The 15,468-nt window shown below is 41.3% G+C and overlaps 1 protein-coding gene across 3 annotated transcripts in view; it reads right to left on the bottom strand.

Moving 5' to 3' along the window:
• The window catches only part of KIAA0319 (KIAA0319 ortholog), a 76,184-nt gene that overhangs the window by 44,957 nt on the left and 15,759 nt on the right, over positions 1 to 15,468 (bottom strand). The gene's annotated exons all lie outside the window — the stretch shown is intronic.

Genomic DNA, 15,468 nt, shown 5'->3' with positions numbered 1-15,468 from the left:
AAAAAACACAGCTCACTAAAGGCCTTCACAAGTGACTCAGCAGCAATGCGCTAAGACTATCAGGAAATTTTAAAATGTCTTAATGTGTATTCACATAGATTTCCTTTTTGTATATGCCCAAGAATGACTCAGGAGAAAAATCTGCCTGAAGCAACCTCCCCAAAATCTCCTTCAGTGTGTAGAAACAGTTTACAGGATAAGAAAGGGATGTGCTATGGTATAGACAGGATTTTTTTTCCTTCCTTTGTGGTATTTAAAATAATGATGCATCTCCTAATTGCTAGTATCTTAGATTCAATGATCTAGAGCAATACAAGCATCTTATTTTTGCCTGGCACTTTATTCAATATGATCTTCACAATAACCCAGGTGGCATTATTATCAGTGCTTTAGATAATATGAAGATGATGAAACTGAGGTTCACAAAAGTTCACTGATTTGCTCAAGGGTGAAGAAGAACCAGTACAAGGAAGGTCTGGACTCCAAGCGCTTGTTAATGTAACAAGGCCCCCAGGAACAAGCACAGGTAGATAAGGGCTTCCTAATGAGTGTGCCAGAGCCTTGCCTTGAGCTGCAAATTGATACGCTATGGTCAGCTAGAGTTCAGTTCAAGTTCACACCACTCTCTCCCACCCATCCCTCGTTCCCTTCCCAAGCACACTTACACTCAGGCTTTTGGGAGAGAAAAAGACAGCTTACTTTTCTTCTTCCCGTCCCCTTTTCAGAAGCATCTCATTTAGAAACTTACGAGGGGAACAGGGATGACAAAGAGTGGGACACAATCCAAGGATTGAGGGAGTAGAGGGCATCTAAGCAGTGGACCAGTCTTAGATTTGGGGCAAGAATGAGTTTTATTGAACATCAGAAGCAGCATTGCTGAAAAAGGGCACGACGGACTAGGAGGTCAGAGATTTCCTTACAAGGTGAGCAGGTCCCATTTTCTAGGGTGAGGTGCTTGAGCAAATTAAGCTGAGCCGTCCTTAGTTGCTCAGTCATGTCCGACTCTTTACGACTCCATGGACTGTAGCCTACCAGGATCTCTGTCCATGGGATTCTCCAGGCAAGAATACTGGAGTGGGTTGCCATGCCCTCCTTCAGGGGATCTTCCCAACCCAGGGATCCAACCCACATCTCCTGCATTGCAGGCGGACTCTTTACCGTCTGAGCCACCAAGGAAGCAAGTTGAGATGAAGGCTTGCAATTGGTGTGTGTGAGGATTCCTTGACAAGCGTCTCCCATATGTGCAGGCGGACTGTGGTTTAGATTTGGGATGTGGACTGGGCCACTGAGGCAGCTGCCTTTTCGTACGTCCTGATATGTGAATTAGCTTTATCGGCGGGTGCTCAGTCACTCAGTTGTGTCCGACTCTGCAACCCCACGGACTGCAGCCCACCAGGCTCTCCTGTCCATGGAATTTTGCAGGCAATAATACTGGAGTGGGTAGTCACTTCCTTCTCCAGGAACTCGTCCTGACCCAGGGGGCGAACCGCGTCTCCTGCGTCTTCAGCATTGGCATACAGATTCTTTACCACTGAGCCAGAGAGGAAACCAGAAAGGACAAGGAGGCTGTCAACACAGTCAAACCCGGGATCCTACGGAAGAAGGGTTGGGGAACCACTGGACCTTGCTTTGAGTCTTTCTCGAGAAATGATTCAAACCACAGGAAGGCCTTCCACTGAACTGCGGTGATGGCTCTGTCACTGACCACTTGGAACAGGTTGCTGCACAGCCTACAAGCATCACTGGCCAGTGCCCACTGAGAGTCGGAGGCCTCCCTGGCCCCCGTGTTACTGAGCTGAGTCACATCAAAAGACTGGAAAGGAACCACAGTGAAGGTGGCCGTGGCTATATTCAGGAGGTTGTTTCTGTGTGTCAGGATAGCAGAGGCCATCAGAACACGAGCTTCCATAAGGTGAAGCAGAGAATGTGAACATTCAGAGTCCCATAAGCTTCAGGCCTAAAAACCCAGAGGAAGACCGCCTGCTGGTGCAAACTGTCTGCCACTAATACCTTTCTTTCTCTGAAGCAATGAAAATGTGGTTTGGGATGGGAAGTGGGTAGAAGAAAAGATTGGCCATATCCCGTCTGCAGTGATTGACCATGCCCTAAAAGGCAGGAGAGCAACTGGTCCTCCAGCGATGGCATTCAGCCTCCTGCCAAGACACTGCCCAGAAAAGCAGAGTTGCTATCAGCCAGGGGCAGTTGGCTGAGAACCCCATGGATCAAGACCAGGCCCCTGATGTACCATAGGATAACTTCAGACAAATTAATAAAAGGTGAATCTCTGGGCAGACATTGCTCCAAAGGCACACAGCCTGGTAAATGGGCCATGGACCAAATTTCCAACTCCTCTGGCAGATGCCCTTGTGCAACGTTCCTTGAAAACTATATCCTACGTGGAAAGCTCTGGAAAGCAATTATCTTAGAGCCAACTTATAGTGCTCAGCAACAGTCAGATCAGATCAGATCAGTCACTCAGTCGTGTCCGACTCTTTGTGACCCCATGAATCGCAGCACGCCAGGCCTCGCTGTCCATCACCAACTCCCAGAGTTCACTGAGACTCACGTCCATTGAGTCAGTGATGCCATCCAGCCATCTCGCCCTCTGTCATCCCCTTCTCCTCTTGCCCCCAATCCCTCCCAGCATCAGAGTCTTTTCCAATGAGTCAACTCTTCGCATGAGGTGGCCAAAGTACTGGAGTTTCAGCAACAGTAAGCATCTCCTTTTGTCAACACCTGACCTGCCTCTTGAGAAATCTGTATGCAGATCAGGAAGGAAGAGTTAGAACTGGACTTGGAACAACAGACTGGTTCCAAAAAGGGAAAGGAGCACATCAAGGCTGTACATTGTCATCCTGCTTATTTAACTTCTATGCAGAGTACATCATGTGAAATGCCGAGCTGGATGAAGTACAAGTTGGAATCAAGACTGCCGGGAGAAATATCAATAACCTCAAATATGCAGATGACACCACCCTTATGGCAGAAAGCAAAGAAGAATTAAAGAGCCTCTTGATGAAAGTGAAAGAGGAGAGTGAAAAAGCTGGCTTAAAACTCAACATTCAAAAAACTAAGATCATGGCATCTGGTCCCATCACTTCTTGGCAAATAGATGGGGAAACAGTGGAAATGGGGGCAGACTTTATTTTTTGGGGGCTCCAAAATCACTGCGGATGGTGACTACAGTCATGAAATTAAAAGACGCTTACTCCTTGGAAGGAAAGTTATGACCAACTAGACAGCACATTAAAAAGCAGAGACATTACTTTGCCGACAAAGGTCCATCTAGTCAAAGCTATGGTTTTTCCAGTGGTCATGTATGGATGTGAGAGTTGGACTATAAAGAAAGCTGAGCACCAAAGAATTGATGCTTTTCAACTGTGGTGTTGGAGAAAACTCTTGAGAGTCCTTTGGACTGCAAGGAGATCCAACCAGTCCATCCTAAAGGAAATCAGTCCTGAATATTCATTGGAAGGACTGATGCTGAAATTGAAACTCCAATACTTTGGCCACCTGATGCAAAGAACAGACTCACTGGGGAAGGCCCTGATGCTGGGAAAGATTGAAGGCAGGAGGAGAAGGGGACGACAGAGGATGAGATGGATGGATGGCATCACTGACTCAATGGACATGAGTTTGAGTAAACTCCAGGAGTTGGGGATGGACAGGGAGGCCTGGCGTGCTGCAGTCCATGGGGTTGCAAAGAGTTGAACACAGCTAAGCAACTGAACTGAACTGACTGTCAACACTGTCTATGAGGTTCCTTCAGCACATTAATATAAGCAAACAATGGATCTCCATTTCCTCAACATGTAAAGACATACGGACTTCATGGTATCAAGTCTTCTCTGCTCTAACAATTTGCAGGTTTTGCAGGTATTCTTGATATTTCTGGCCTGATCTTGTTCTTTAAATATATATATAGCACCTCATGGATTAAATCATATTTTGACATGTATTTTCCCCTTTGATCCCTATAACTACTCTCTCTGAGATAGGAGGTTTTATTATCCCCACTTTACACAAAAGGAAACTGAGTTTTGGGGTCAGTCTTGAGACTCTAGATCTCAAACCTGCCCTGTAGCTGCCCCAGTCCTCCTCTATGGTTTCAGAAAGTAAGAACATTCTACTCTGGGTGACTGAAGAAGCCCTCTTTTACTTATTATTCAATCTCGGAACTGCTGGATTCTCTTGATAGAGTCTTGCCCTCTCAGCTGCTTGCCTTGCCTTCCTGTGGTTTTATGTTCTCATTAAACGAAAGAAAAGTATTGAAGAATTCACAGAGAAAGCCTCACTAGCTTCCTAAAAATTTCAATCAAAGGCAGCGTTGAATCTGAGCAGTAAAATAGGGCTTTTAAAATAAGGCTTAACAAGTTCAAAAGGCTATAAATAGTACAAATACATAGATCCTTACATAAACTCTGCATGGATCAACTTTATATATGTGAAGATCTGAAAGAAATGCCCCTCCAAGGTGAAAACTGGTGAGAATAATTTTTATTTCTTCCTTTTGATGATTTCTTGTCTATTCCTTTCTTCCTTCCTCTCTTATCTGTAAATTCTATTTTTTCATACACTAAATACATCTTTCCTTTGTATTAATAAAATACAATTGTATTTTCAGTTTTAAAGAAGGCTTAGGGGACTTCCCTTGTGATCCAGTGGCTAAGACTCTACACTCCCAGTGCAGGGGGCTTGGGTTCAATCCGTGGTCAGGGAACTAGATACCACATGTAGCAATCAAGAGTTCACATACTGTAACTAAGACCCAGCACAGCCAAATAAATAGACAAATATATATTTTTTTAAATTTCAAAAATAAAGCAAGCTTTGGTTGTAACATAGCATTTTTTTTTTAAGTTACCAACATGTATGTAAAGGCTATTTCTGATTCTTGATGCTTCTGGCCTGATTTTGTTCATAAGTGTCACCCTATCTCTGAGCTTCCTGCCAAGCATAACCATCCCAGAAGCCTCACACCAACTGTCCTTTCTCTTTGGATGATAGTGATGACATCACTGACTCAGAGATGATCTAAAGCTCAGGGATGGGGTCAGAGAGTGAATGAGCTGTAGCAATGGAGTGAGATCAGAGAGAGCTCTGAGAAATGTATTCAGCAAGAAATGATGGACCACATCTCGTCCTGGCCCAGGAAGGGAGGAGGGTCAAGGAAGCAGGAAGAGTGAGGCTCAAAGGTTGCTGCTGTCTGTTCAGTAAGTGTCCTCCCCTTCTTCCCTGGTAACAAGATAATTATTTGGGACACAAAGGGTATCCAGTTAAAAGACTATTTCCCAACACCCCCAGCAGCACCGTGGGGTTACAAGTGATTAAGCTCTGGTCAGTGAGATATTAATATAAAGGAATTGTTGGCAAGGACTTCCAGAAAAAGCTCCTTTTGCCCTCCTCCTCTTTTTTCCTGATAGCTGGAAGAGGACCTGAGGGCTAACGCCCCAGCAGCCGTCTACATCCACGTAGAGGCCCTGAGGAGGCGAGCCAGGTCTAGAAAGATCAAAGGTCCCTGATGATATGGAGCTGATGTATTGATCCTCAACTGCCAACCTGTGAGTTTTTCTGAGGAGGAAATAAACTTTTACCTCATTTAAGCCACTGCTTACATTGCACTTTCCATTATATGGCACCAGGTGCCATTTTAATCTATAAGTGACATTACTTATGGATTATTTTTTTTTCAGCTTATGGATTGTAAAATACTTAGGCTCAGGTAAGCTCAGTTGCTTCATGGGGATTTCAAATACTATAAAAGGCCAAACCTTTATATAGTAATTTAAAAAAAATTTTTTTTTGGCCACACTGCATGGCATATGAGATCTTAGTTCCATGACCAGGGATCAAACCTTGAGAGGGTAACAGGCAGGAAGGCCAGGGGTCTCCAAACGGAGGAAAGAGCCTGCAAGTGTCAGACATTTTTATCTCTTAAATGGCAGGAGGAAACAAGCGATATTTTTTTCCTTCTCTATACAAATTTAAAAGGAGGTTTCTCTTAAAATGCTGTGTTACCATAATGACACCTGGTTTCACCTGAAGTTAACCAATACCTTTTTCTTATGGAAATGTTTGTCTTAAGCTATGCTAATGTACTATGCATTTACCCCCAAACTCCGTCTTCAAGTCAGTTCCGCCTCTTGGCTCAGAACCTACTTGACGAACCAATATGTTAGACTCAGATATTGTTCCCCTAATCTATGTAAATGAAACTATTTGTATGGTGGTCTGCCCTTCTTCAAGATTCAAGTTCATCATTTTATGGCCCAGGATAAATCATTTGGTGCCGAGATTATCCCAAAATGCATCTTATGGGTGAGGGGCCTGGTACCATTCTAAATTTTAAGACATTCCTTTCTTTCATTAACAGACTGCTCTTGACTATATAACATCCAGCTGAAGACTAGCAGGGGGGTGCTCTTTCTGCCCCCTTCTGATGCCTATGTCAGAAGCTTTCTCTATCTCCTTTATACTTTAATAAAACTTTATTACACAAAAGCTCTGAGTGATCAAGCCTCATCTCTGGCCCCGGATTGAATTCATCTCCTCCGGGGGCCAAGAATCCCGGTGTGTTTGCGTGATTCAACAACAATCTTTCAACCTGCAGCCCCTGCAACTGGAAGCATGGAGTCTTAACCACTGGACCACCAGGGAAGCCCAATAACTTAATCATTTTTAAAGCGGCAGATATGCCCATGAAATCTGAAACCATTTATATGAGAGGCAGCATACACTTCCTTATAGGATTAATTAATTTTTCATGTATATTTTCTCTCTAATAAACTATAAACTTCTTGAGGAAAGATCATCAATCTTAAAACACAGCTTGACTATATTTTGACTTCAAGTTTACTAATTTCTCATCTACAACATTAACAATTTTAGGTTTTAAAAAAGCTAATGTTTGGAATCATGCTGTAATGTACAGAAATATCAATCACTATGTTGTACACCACATTTAAAATAGTACTGGAGGTTAATAATACTTCAAAAACCAAAGGCATAGGAAAAAAGGTCAGATCTGTGGTCACCAGAGGCAGGGGTTGGGAGGGGCAACTGCTTGAAGGTGGTCAAAAGGTATAAACTTCCAGTTATAAGAAACATCTTAAGTTCTTGGGACATAATGTACACGTGATTAATATAATTTACCCTGCTGTATATTATATGTGAAAGCTGTTAAGAGAGTAAATCATAAGACTTCTTATTACAAGGGCTTCCCTGGTGGCTCAAATGGTAAAGCGTTTTCCTGTAATGTGGGAGACCTGGGTTTGATCCCTGGGTTGGGAAGATCTCCTGGAGAAGGAAATGGCAACCCACTCCAGTACTCTGGCCTGGAGAATCCCGTGGATGGAGGAGCCTGGTAGGCTACAGTCCATGGGGTCGCTAAGAGTTGGACACGACTGAGCAACTTCACTGGTTCACTGGTTCTCATTACAAAGGGAAAAACATTTTTTTTCCTTTTCTTGTGTGTCTGTATGAGATGATGGATGGTTACGAAATTTACTGTGATTATCACTTCATGGCGTCTGAAATTCAAATCATGCTGTACACTTAACTTATATAGTGCTATATGTCAATATATCTCAATAAAACTAGAAGAAAAAACAAAAAAAAAAGAATGTAAAAGAAAAAATAAAAGAGCTAATATTTAATGCATTTTAAATAAAAATGTTTCTTTAGGTGAAAACTAGGTAAAGTGACAGATGATTTAAAAATTGCTCTCATGCATAACAAGTAACTTTTCAATCTCAACTGTGAACATAGAAGATACATTTGAAAATGTTTATTTTCAAACCTCAAGGAGCAAATGATTTTTTAAAAAATAGAAAATTAAGTTGCATGCAATTTCTCTTAAAATTTTACCATTAACAACAACCAGTTAGAATAAGAAATGAAAGAAAACAACAACAAAAAGGAATATAATAAAAAAGAATAGCAAACAACAACAAAAAATAATGAAGACCTAAGAATGAATTTACAAGATACTTGCCTATTTTAAGACAACTTTAAATTCTGGTGAGAAATACAAAAAAAAGCTTAAATAGACAAAAATATGAATAAATTATTCTTGGACAAAACGATATGAGAAATATGATCATTTTTCCCAAATTGACAAGTACATTTCTATGTTCCTAATAAAAACAGTGAATTTTTTTTAATAAAATAGAAATTTATTTGGGCAAATGCAAAACTAGACAAAGATGATTCCTCAGATCACATGGAAGAATCAGTAAGAAGAGAAGAGAACTAAGGGGAAGCTAGTCCTACCAGACAGCAAAACATATTATAAAGTAAGAATCATTTAAATGGGACAGTACAGGTATAAAAATAGATCACTGAATGGACAGATATTCAAAAAATGAATCCAAATATTTAAAAGATTATAGGACATGATTAAAAATGCCATCTCAATCAGTGGAGGGGGTAGATTATTAAATAAATGATACTGAAAAATGAAGAGCCTTTTGAAAAAAAGTAAGTTGTATCCCTACCTCATATGTCATACCCAGATAAATTCCTAATGTATAAATAAGACCATAAAGGCACTATAAGAAACTGTGAGGTTGGTTTTTGACAAGGATGCCAGGACAATTCAATGGGGCAGAGACCAATACATATATATATTTTTTTCTATTATCTCATATAATGTATATGGGGTTTCTTTTTGAAACAGTAAATTCATAAGTTCTAAAAGATACTGTGGTGATGCTTGCCCAAGTCTGTGAATATACTAAAAGCCACTAAATTCTACAACTTAAATAGGTGAATTGTATGATATGTGAACTGTATCTTAAAGCTGTTTTTTTTTAAATGAAAAGAAACTATGGGAGATTGTATTTGTAATCTCTGAGTGGGGAAGGCTTAGGTATGAAATGAACTCAGAAATCATTATAGAAAACAGGAATAAATCATGTACTATGCTCTTTGAGATTGCGACCCTATAGACTATGGCCCACCAGGCTCCTCTTGCCCATGGAATTTTTCAGGCAAGAATACTGGAGTGGGTTGCCATTTTCGTCCTTCAGGGAATCTTCCTAATCCAGGGATGGAACTCATTTCTTGCATCTTCTGCATTGGCAGGCAGATTCTTCACCGCTAGTGCCACCTGGGAAGCCTGAAAAAATCATGTCCACTAACAAAAAAAATGGATAAATAAAGTTTTTCATGGAAGTAATACCATTTCTAAAGTCAAACTGTCAACAACATGAGAAATGCTGGGCTGGATGAAGCACAAGCTGGAATCAAGATTGCTGGGAGAAATATCAATAACCGCAGATATGCAGATGACACCACCCTTACGGCAGAAGGCGAAGAAGAACTAAAGAGCCTCTTGATGAAAGTAAAACAGGAGAGTGAAAAAGCTGGCTTAAAGCTCAATATTCAGAAAACTAAGATCATGGCATCTGGTCCCATCACTTCATGGCAAAGAAATGGTGACAGACTTTATTTTGGGGGGCTCCAAAATCACTGCAGATGGTGACTGCAGCCATGAAAATAAAAGACACTTGCTCCTTGGAAGAAAAGTTATGACCAACCTAGACAGCATATTAAAAAACAAAAACATTACTTTGCCAACAATAGTCCATCTAGTCAAGGCTATGATTGTTCCAGTAGTCATGTATGGCTGTGAGAGTTGGACTATAAAGCAAGCTGAGAATTGATGCTTTTGAACTGTGGTGTTGGAGAAGACTCTTGAGAGTCCCTTGGACTGCAAGGAGATCCAACCAGTCCATTGTAAAGGAAATCAGTTCTGAGTGTTCACTGGAGAACTGATGTGGAAGCTGAAACTCCAATACTTTGGCCACCTGATGTGAAGAACTGACTCCTTGGAAAAGACCCTGATGCTGGGAAAGACTGAGGGCGGGAGGAGAAGGGGACGACAGAGGATGAGATGGTTGGATGGCATCACTGACTCAATGAACATGAGTTTGAGTAAACTCCAGGAGTTGGTGAGGGACAGGGAGGCCTGGCGTGCTGCAGTCCATGGGGTCACAAAGAGTCGGACACAACTGAGCAACTGAACTGAACAGAACTGAAGTGGGAAAAATATTTACAGCTTACATCACAAAGATAATTTCCCTAACACATAAAGTGTCCTCTAATAGAAAAGTCCATCAATAGATACAACATTGAAAAATTTAAATGTATTTTAAATACCTCAAAAGATACTCAATTTCATTCATAAGAAGAGGAATACAAATTAAAGCTAAGAGATACCATTCTTTCATCTATGAGACTGTCACATATGGAAAAACATTCATACTTCACGGTGTGGGTGAGAGTTTGGCTCATTCTTACTGATGGGAATGTAAACCAGCACAATCTCTATGGAGGGCAAAGTGACACCAAGCACATTTCAGCAGCTCCACTTCCAGGAATTTATTCTACAGAATATACATAACCACTCATGAAATCATATGCACACTAGTGTATTGCTGGGGTAAATATCGGTATTAACAAACAGACTGGAAACAACCAAACTTTCATCAGCGGGGAAGTAGTTAATCAAATTAAGGCTGCCTATACCCCGAAATTCTCTGCATTTGTGAAGAAGAAAGAGGGACGCTCTCCACATGCTGGTAATATACCAAGACCTAACATTACATGACAGAAGCAACTTGCAGAATGGTATAAATGGTAGTCACCATTTGGGGGAAAAGAGAATGGGCTGCAGAAAAACATAAATATGAACTTGCTTGAAAATGCACTATCTCTAGAAGAACACAACCAAGAAACCGTTATTAATACCTGATGATGAGACAGGGAGCAGGAAGAGAGAGTTTTTTGCAACAAGCAGTCTTTTGTGCCTCTTGAGTCACGTGAATATCTTCAATATTTTACACGTAAATAAATAAGTTTCATATTCTTGCCATTGTGCTCAGTCTGGAGGCTTAGATCTACTGAGCATCAAGAACAACACAAGAGGTTCCATGCAGGAAAGGAACCTGGGCGTGTAACCCAGAGGGGGATGGGCTATGAGAAAGGCAGCCAGATTTAGCGAAAACAGACACAGGATTCCCAATTGAATGTGAATTTCAGATAAATAACAAATAATTTTTATTATGCAATATTTGGGACATGTCTACACTGTGTTTTGTCAGGCAGCTCAATCTATGAGAAAATGCCTGGGCTTTCCTGGGCAGCTACTTAGAACTACAACTAGTATACATCTCTGCTCAGAAGGTCTATACATACAACACTATGGAGAGAAAGAGCTGACATTTATACTTCACCTTAGAAGAAACTGTCTGACCCAGATTCAGACAGTATGCTGACTCCCCATGGATCTGTGAAGTCATTTAAGGTAAGCATGAACAACTTGTTAAGACCACAAGGAGTTACCATCATTTCAGGCAAAGAGGCTTCCCTGGGTGGCTCAGATGGTTAAGAATCTACCTGCAATGCAAAAGACCCAGGTTCGATCCCTGGGTTAGGAAGATGCCCTGGCGAAGGAAATGGCAACCCACTTCAGTATTCTTGCCTGGAAAATCGAGGCATGGACAGAGGAGCCTGGTGGGCTACAGTCCATAGGATCATAAAGAGTCGGACATGACTGAGTGACTAACACTTCACTTTCAGGGAAACAAACCAAAGTGAGGGGAAGACCTAGTAAACAAGTCACTGAAATTGGGGCTGTATTCATACTTTACTTTGCGACTGTTAAACTCAGTAATCTCTATTTCAGAGAGATAGAATTACCATGGTTCTCTGTGACAAATTACTTTTCATAGTCAGCTGACAGATTTCATCTCAGCTGGAGCTGAGTGTATGAAAAAGAGAAAGAAAGAAATCCTGTATGTGACAGCCAAAATCCGACATATCTGACATTTGCTTCCTAACTGCCTTGTTTTGTGGTAAGGTTTGCCCAGAATGATGCTATGGAGAATAGCAGGAAATATATTATTCATATATTTCTCTTTCCATTTCACTGCAGTTCACTTTTCATCTTAGAAAAACTCACTGTAGTAGCTGTGACCAATGAACTCAGTTCAACCAAGTAGGAACCACCTCCTGGCCCATGGCAGGTCTCCTAGGATGATGGTGATTACGTGTATGCTATTGGGTAGGCCAAAGAGTTTACCTGGGTTTTTCCAGAAGATGGTATGGAAAAACTTGAACAAACTTTTTGGCCAACCCAATACATAGACTGGTTCAAATGCTGACTGGAGCCAGTGTTACAAACTCCTGAAATATGCCAGGATAAACACCCTGGGAGAGGAGAGAAAACTCATCACAAGACCCTCCATGTCCCGCTCTTCCCAGTCTCCTTTCCAACGTCCACAACATCCTCTACCCTGCCTATATCCAGTTGAAAAATCAGTTCTTCAAAGAAGCCTTCCTCAAAACCAGAATTGAAAGAGACACATGTACCCGAATGTTCATCGCAGCACTGTTTATAATAGCCAGGACATGGAAGCAATCTAAATGTCCATCAGCAGACAAATGGATAAGAACGCTGTGGTACATATACACAATGGAATATTATTCAGACATTAAAAAGAATACATTTGAATCAGTTCTACTAAGGTGGATGAAACTGGAGCCTATTATACAGAGTGAAGTATGCCAGAAAGAAAAACACCAATACAGTATACTAACGCATATATATGGAATTTAGAAAGATGGTAACAATAACCCTGTACGCGAGACAGCAAAAGAGACACAGATGTATAGAACAGTCTTTTGGACTCTGTGGGAGAGGTAGAGGGTGGGATGATTTGGGAGAATGGCATTGAAACATGTATAATATCATATGTGAAACAAATCGCCAGTCCAGGTTCGATGCATGATACTGGGTGCTTGGGGCTGGTGCACTGGGATGATCCAGAGGGATGGGATGGGGAGGGAGGTGGGAGGGGGGTTCAGGATGGGTAACACATGTACACTCATGGAGTGGATTCAAGTCAATGTATGGCAAAACCAATACAATATTGTAAAGTAAAAAAAAATAATAAAAATAATAAAATAAAAAAGAAGCCTTCCGATTCAAGTCAATGTATGGCAAAACCAATACAATATTGTAAAGTAAAAAAAAATAATAAAAATAATAAAATAAAAAAGAAGCCTTCCTCAGCTTCCTGAACATAACCTCCAAGCTGAAGTCACTGTTCCCTCCTCTCAGGACATGTTCCAAGACTAGATTATCATCACAAGTAAACATTGTATAAAGTACAATTAACCTCTGTAAAAATTCCCATTTATTTCATACTGTCCCTGGCACTCATTTTAATCCTCTGAAATCCCTCCAATTGCATATTATCATCCAATGAAATCAAGGCTCAGAAAAACTAAAATGCCCAAGAACTGGAACCCAATCCAAGTGTGTCAGACACCACAGAATATGTTTTTGCCACTATTCTATATTGCCTTATGAGTTTCTCCATTAAAAAAAAAAAAAACCTAATTGGGTTTTCTTCTAATGTATAAAAGCAATAATATCCAATATTAGGGTACAGGTAAATATAATTGTATATCCTATGGATATATAATACCCATGTATTAGTGCTATGAGGCCCATGGTCCAGTATTATCAATTCATGAAAGATGCATATTTTAAAAAGAAAATACATGGGGAAAGTCTAGATTTCTATGTCTAGCAAAACAGCAACACATACAACATTGAGATTTCTGGGGGAAAATACAACAGACACTTTTCAAATATATAACTGCACTCACAAGGAAATAAGGGAAATCCACTAAGGCTGAAAATGAACAGAAAGCTGGAAGTTGACGCTGAGCTTGTAGTTGCCTGAGATATCTGTTCATTTCTAGAACACAGAGACAGGAGTCTAATGGCTACAATACAGAAGTTGGAACCTTGGGTGCATTCAAGATGAGGGGTTGGAACTAAGGTGCCTTGGAAAACCAGGAACCTTTAAGAGATGCATCCTTGTGGGTGAAAGGATGAACTGAGAAAAAAATAAAAATAAAACCCTGGCCACTGTGCTCTGTGGGAAGTAATAATTCTCCCCTGAGAACTGACATTCTACAGGTTTGCTCCTCACAGGTCTGGGCTCCACTTTTCATTACAAGTTTGGTTCAATTAAAACCAAGGGGAGAAGTTACCTTAAAGTAGTTCTGGGCTGGTAGTACCCACAGATACCTGGCAGAGGCAATCACAAATCCTTTCTGGAACAATTCACATCAACCCTCAGGGAGAACTCAGATAAACATGAGCTTAGAGTTCCAGGAAGAAAGGCAACAGAAAAGAAAGATAAGAGAATCCGGTTCCTGAGATTTTAAAATAACAAAATACTGACCTACAAATATAAAATAAGACACTTAAAATTTTACAAAAAGTAAGATGTAAGATTACTACAAAAAAAAAAAAAAAGACCCTGGCAGATTTGAAAAATCACCAAGCACAAAGATAAAAGTAATTAAGATACTTTTGCTGTCAAAAGCTCAACAGATGAGTTAAAGAGCAGATTAGACACTATTGAGGAATTCATGGACTCAGAAGGCCCTATGTGACATATGTATACCTATGGCTGACTATGTTGATGTTTGGGAGAAACCAACACAATTCTGTAAAGCAATTTTCCTTCAATCAAGAAAATAAATGTAAAAAAAAAAAAAAAAAGGTCTTATTGGAGCCAAGTCTTAAAGAGATGAGACAATGAAACATGTGGACAGAAAGAAGAGTTCTAGGCAGAGGGGACCTGAAGTGCAACGGCTTTGAGGAGGGAATGTGCCTTGTATTCCAGAAACTGCAAGATGGTCAGCATGGCTAAAGGAAAGGTTATGGAGGCAACTGGAGGCCACACTGGTTCACAGGTCAATACAAGGATCTCCGGCTTTGCCTCTGAGATGGGAAGTGGTGCAGCATTAACTCTGTCCGCTGAGGCTTCCATGTCGAAGGGAGTGTAGAGGGCAGAGAGATAAGTGAGAAGCCCGAGCACTTATCCAAGTGGGGGGATGGCATCTTGCCCCGAGGTGGCAGCAGGAAGGGTCTGGGTCTCAAAACACCTGAATTATTTTGCAGGTAGAGACTGCAGGATTTGCTGCTGGAAGTGGTGGAGGGCCTGAGATGAGGACAAGTGGTCAGGATGACTGAGCAGCCGGAAGAATAGGGTTGGAATGACCTGAAGTGGGGAGCGACTCAAGACCGTCAGGTGGAGTGCTGATCAGGGCACTGGATAAACAGGTCTGGAGTTCAGAGGAGAGACAAGCCGAAGGTATAAACGGGGAGCCAGAGAGTGGGTTTAAAAGCCACAAGACTGGTTAACAGCACTGAGGGGGAGAAGTATAAACAGAAAGGAAAGAGAAGAGCGGGGAGAACTGCCTGAGTGATAAAGCTGAGCTCGGAGTGCAGGGACTGGCCCGTCTCCACAGGGGCCCATCAACAACCGCTCTCCCGTGGGGAGGCCTTGATGTGCAAGGGGGAGAAACTTAAAATAACGCCTTCTGATTCGGAGAGCACCACATTTTGCTGTCAATGGGAGTGCAAATCCCACGGCAGCA

This window comes from Bos grunniens, chromosome 23 (assembly GCF_055505025.1).
Source record: "Bos grunniens cultivar Pamir isolate PY7600 chromosome 23, Bosgru_T2T1.0, whole genome shotgun sequence".
In the NCBI taxonomy this organism is placed as follows: domain Eukaryota; kingdom Metazoa; phylum Chordata; class Mammalia; order Artiodactyla; family Bovidae; genus Bos; species Bos grunniens.
Note: the sequence above shows the minus strand (reverse complement) of the source record. Positions and strands in the feature narration are given on the sequence as shown.